At 20.3% G+C, this 6,000-nt stretch overlaps 1 non-coding gene across 1 annotated transcript; it reads right to left on the minus strand.

The window, feature by feature from the left end:
• Nucleotides 1-5,639: 5,639 nt before the first annotated feature.
• On the minus strand, nucleotides 5,640-5,711 carry TRNAA-UGC (transfer RNA alanine (anticodon UGC)). The gene has a single exon. It is a non-coding gene; the product is annotated as a tRNA-Ala (tRNA).
• Nucleotides 5,712-6,000: the final 289 nt, after the last annotated feature.

Raw genomic sequence — 6,000 nt, forward strand, 5'->3', positions numbered from 1 at the left:
TCTATGTAGAATATAGATTATACATAGTTATACATAGAGCAATTTATTTTTCAACAGAAAATCTTTTTGAAAATGTTAAATCAATTTCAAATCAAAATTTTCATTTATTTTTTCATACTTTGTAAATTTCATCTGAAATATTTTTTACAGTAAAATAATAGAGTATTAAAATCTATTATTTTATAGTTTAAAATTTTGTTTTATTTTGTACTATTACGAAATTATATTATTTAAAAAAAAAAAACGAAAATAATATTAATATTGTAAGGATTGATTTCATTTTCTCGAAATGATATTTTACTAATAAAAAAAATTGTTTCATTATGATTTATATACACATAAAATGTTATCATCTGATAACATTTTATTAGTTGGAGTTTCATGAAGATATATAAAGATTTTTATGATTGAATATATATCTATGTACATTCAAGTTATGTGCAAAATTGATACATAGTTGCTTTAATGAATAAATTTTTTTTTATTAATTCCATTATACTAGATTTGATTTAATTATATTAAATTATATTAAATTATATATATTTAAAAATATAATTTGAATAATTTTAAAAATACTTGAAAAATGTACAATTTCTTTTTACAAAAAATACATCAACGTTAAAAATATCAGATAACCAAAAAATTTCTGTCGTTATTTTTACAATAACGAATATAAGAATATAATACGAATATAAATATAAGAATATAGAATTTTATAATTAATCTGTCTTTGTTCCATAAATGGAAATAATTATTACATTGAGATTTAAAAATTGATATAAAAATTGAATCACATTTAGAATTATATATTGCTATTTTTTATATTCAATTATAGTAAATTCACAAAGAAGTTGTCATAAGATTCGTGAATGAAAATATTTTGTTCAAATTTCGCATTATTATATAACTTAATTCTATATCTAGGTAATCAAGAATCAAAAATAAAAAATTTTCAACTTCTTGAAATCACGATTTTCACATAATGGAATCAATATTTATAATTTTTTTTTATATAAATAAAAAATTATTCTTTATAATTATTTTAACGAATAATAATTTTTTTTACATATTCCTTTTTTTCTCTTGTTTTATTAAGAAATGACAAAATGACAAAATTTAATAATTGATTATTTGTAAGAAATAATTATTTCTTACAAATAAGTCAAACGTGAAATTTTAAGCAAGATAACACTTTCTTACAGGACAATTGCATCCTTTGTACGTAATAGAAACGATAATTCGAATCATTCACGCCACGATACATAAATATATTTCATTGAAAACGAAGCGTCGTTAACGATATTTCTTCCCTGAATTGAAAGTGGTATGCGATTATATAATATATAGGAGGATGATCGCAGAGAGGACGCATACGCGTGCACGCCGTGTGTCGATTAGAATACGTTCGGATGGGGTGAAAGGAGAGGCGAAGGGTGATTTAGCCCTTGTATCGAACTTGTATTGTATTCGTCTCGGTGCCAGCTGTTCCTATTTTTTTCTCTTTCTCTCTCTCTCTCTGTCTTCCTCGTTCTAACCCCCACCCCCCTCCTCCTCTCCCCCACGATGAAGTTTTTCTCGAAGCTTTCCTTTGTCGAGCATCATCCACGTTCGTGCCAGTCGATTCGTACCGAAATTAATCAAAAGGGAACGATCGTGAGCACGTGGACAACCCCTACTGCTCGCCGCTCGAACGAAACGCAGACGCTTCTCTCCGATCAAAATATTAAATAGCGCGACCAACCCTCGAGGGCACTGGCTCCCCAATAATAAGAGGTGGCGGGGTTCTTGCTTGTGAAGAGAGGGATTCGGGGGTACCGACGCACGGCCACGTGCCAGCCATGGGAATATAATGCCGCAACGGCCACGTGCCCACCACATAACGGGTGTGCGCTGAGAAAATGACCACCGGTTGCTTTTTAACCGCACAGATGTATCCTATACGCATAGTTCCCCTTCCTTTGTGACATACTCTCCTATCGTTCCTCTTCGTCTGAAATTTTCCTGAGAAAGTTAATCATATGTTTTTCGATTGTATAATAATATTATACGTATATATATTATATAATAATATATAACATTCGTATTTTTTAAAGAAAGGCAATTTTTTTTATTTATCTTTAATATTTTCTTTCGATTAATAATTATGTCTAATAATATATTATTTAAAAAAATTTGTCCAAATTTGTGATAGAATGTGTAAGAATTAAATTCATTTATTTTATATCACAATAATTATTAATTTTTTACTTTTCTATTATTTAATATGATTATTCTGTTTGTTAACTGTTATATACTTTTTCAATAAGAGCCTAATATTGATTTGAAACGCAAATCACAAGTAAAATATTTAAAGAAATCTTTATGAAATTAATTTATAAAGCATTTTTAATATGTAAAATATGTATATAAAATTATACATATATCAATAAAAAGAGGAAAGCTAAAAATCTATTCATAATAAATATTTATATTAATTTATTCTTGAAATAATTGAAAATGTATAAAATAATTTTATATCAATAGTTTTTTAATTAAATATATGTAAAACTTTAAAATCAAATTTTGTATAAAAATTTTGTTAGTACATAGAATTTTTAACGAAGTATATATAAAAAAAAAGCGATTTTAAATATTAAAATAAATAAAATTATAATGCAAAAATGTAGTTCGAGATTTATTCATTATGTTATATGCAATTTATATTAGATGACGCAAAAAATATAATTATTTAATAAATATTATATTAAATATAAATATAAATATACTATATATTTAAAAATATAATTATATATAACTTTAATTGCTTTATTTAATACAAAATTATTCTTAACAAATAAGATTTAACATTTTTATATATCAACTTTAATGTTTGTTCTAGTTTTTAAAATCACTTCTTATATTTTTTATTTATTTTATTATTTATATATGTTGATTAAGTTACTATCTCTATTTAAAAAAAATATGAATAAATAAAAAAAAATTTTTTTTGTAACAAAAATCTAAATATATATTTAGATAAATAATAATTAATTAGTGTCTATAAGTATTTTTCATAATATAAAACAAATTTATGTATTAATTAAATTTTGGAAGAATTTATTTTCGATTAGCGTCATTTTAAAATATTTCTTTTTTCATCATTTGTAATCATTCATTTTTCATCGCATTTCTTTATTTGAGAAAATTCATAAAAATTATATGATGATGCATGCTACAAATAATATTTTTCTCTTAGGAATTTTATACTGTCTTTTTATACTATATATTTAAAATGCATTTATTATAAGACATTCTATATTTAACATATTGCAATATGTAATTGATGCAATTGATAGTTACTACATATCAATAAAATTGCATTTGCGTAGGCAAATGACAATTATATGTCTCTTTTGAAATAAATTATAGTGAAGAAAGTTAATTTATTCATTGATCTATATATATAAATTCTATACATATAATTAAAATTGAATCATTGAATATAATAAATAATTAATATAAACGATCTTAAAATCTTATTTTATTATTCCTTTTATATCGAGTGATGAAATTGGATTGATTAATAAATATTATTTTAAAAAATATTGCGTTAAAATATAATAATTAATTTTAAGAAATCAATTAGCATATAGAATAAAGTTTATCTTAACGTCTGACGTTCTTTTTGAATAAGTACGCTATAATGTGCCACAGTTAGGGATTGAATGACAAGAGGGAGATTGCACTAGTCATCTGTTAGATAGAGTGGTAACAAGATGAAAACACTATTTTTTTTCTTATTACGTTAATGCTGAAAAATTATTTTTTCCACTATATTAATCAAAGAGTAAATAATAAGCAATCTTTTCTCATTTTTTAGAAAATTATTTATTCACTTATTTTTAATTTTTAAAAAATTAAAAAGTTTATTATATTATACTATATAATATATAATTAAATTTAAAATATTTTTTTTTGTTTTTATGAAACAATATTTTTATGCAATTTAGATATAATTATTAATAAGTATAATAAGTATTATAATAAATATAATAAGTATTAATAATATTATTTATAATATTAATATATATAATAAAATTAATTTATAAGAAAATTATATAAAAATTTTAAGATGAAACAAAATTTTCTTATAGTTAATCAAAAGCATTGTAAGGCAATTAAACATGACATAGGTAATACATGATGAAAATTTTTTTTATTTATTATTTTTTGTTTGTTTATATATCCAATATTTTTAATAACAAAGTATTAAAAATATTAAATTTCGAATGGCGATTAGTTTTTGAATTGTTTAAAATTTTAATGAAATAAAAAAAAATAATTTAAAGAATAAAAATATTAATTTAAAAAATTTTTAATAATTTATATTTATTTTCATTCATCAAATAAAATCTATCCTAAAGATAGGATTAAAATAAGTTATGAATTCTTTTTTTATCAAACCTATATTTAACATAATATTTTATTATATATATGTTATATTATTGTATTATTGTATATGTTATAATACAACATAATCTATAAAATTCCTATTTAAAAAATATTTAATCCATTTTACATATATACATAACTACTTCTATAATAGTATAATTTTGATTAAATTGTACTACAATATTCAGATAAAAAAATTTTGTTTTGATATGTTCAAATAAAATACAATATAGTTAAATTTACATTTTTTTATTATTGTTTTATCTTTTATTATTATTATTAAACTTAAAATTTATTATTATATTAAATTTATTATTAAACTTAATTTAAAAATGTTTTAATTATTATTTAATTTTGTAAATTATTTCGTTTAGTATTCCTTTTATCTTTATTTTAATTTTTATTTCTATTAAAATATAAATTATTTATCTAAATATTTATTTAAGCAAAACACAATTGAACTCACCAAAATAAATATAAAAACATTTGAACATATATTAAAAACCAAAGAATTGATATAGTTTAAACAATGATATTCAAGAATTGAAAATATATATAATTGATATCATTTTAAGATATTCATAAAAGATTCACAAAATTAAAAAATATATTCTTTAATTTTAATTTTATTACGTATCAGTCAAATCGAACTTGTGTGTGTGTATATATATATATCTTTATTTTTAGAAATTGAATGAAAATACGTATAGATATTATTACATAGTTAATGTTATTCAAATAGATTTTTTCATTCCTAAATTGATTATGATAGTCATCATACATATATGTACATATTATGTACATATGTATATAATATTGATTATATAATTATAAAAAATTTTCTCTTTTTCATTTTATTTATACAGTTATCATTTACATTAAAAATTAATCTATAATAATGCTTTATAAATTATGTTTTTATATTTATCATTGTTGCTGCAATAATGTGCACAGAATATTAATAATGTATAATTATGATTTCTCTAAGTATTTATTTCTTTATCATATGTAATGTTATGAATTTTATATATATAAAAGAAAAGATAAATATAAAAATTGATTTATATTTTTTTTAAATAGATATATGATTTAATAGATATATGATTAAATATTTTTTTCTGAATTAATAAAAAGATGTGCTTTTTACTAAAAATACATTGTATAATCATTTTTCTCATGTTACAATGATATTTTTTTAAAATTCACGATGGAGATGCCGGGGATCGAACCCGGGGCCTTTCACATGCAAAGCGAACGCTCTACCACTGAGCTACATCCCCATATAATAACCCGTTATTAATCATTTAAAATTATAACATACTTTATAATAAAAAAAAAAAAATAAATTTTTATATAAAAAATATATTTAAAGATTATAATTTAAAAATATTATTATTATATTATAGTTAAATATATATAATCAAAAGTATGTATAAATCAAAATAATTAATAACAAAACAAAATGATTCTTTAAGATTAAGAAAGATTCTGGTTTATCATTCTATATATACATGTTTAAAACAATAATTTCAGAAAAATATTTAAATAGAAATATATAGAATCATTTTA

This window comes from Apis florea, unplaced genomic scaffold (assembly GCF_048593485.1).
Source record: "Apis florea isolate Af1SG1 unplaced genomic scaffold, ASM4859348v1 contig_3078_pilon, whole genome shotgun sequence".
Taxonomy (NCBI): domain Eukaryota; kingdom Metazoa; phylum Arthropoda; class Insecta; order Hymenoptera; family Apidae; genus Apis; species Apis florea.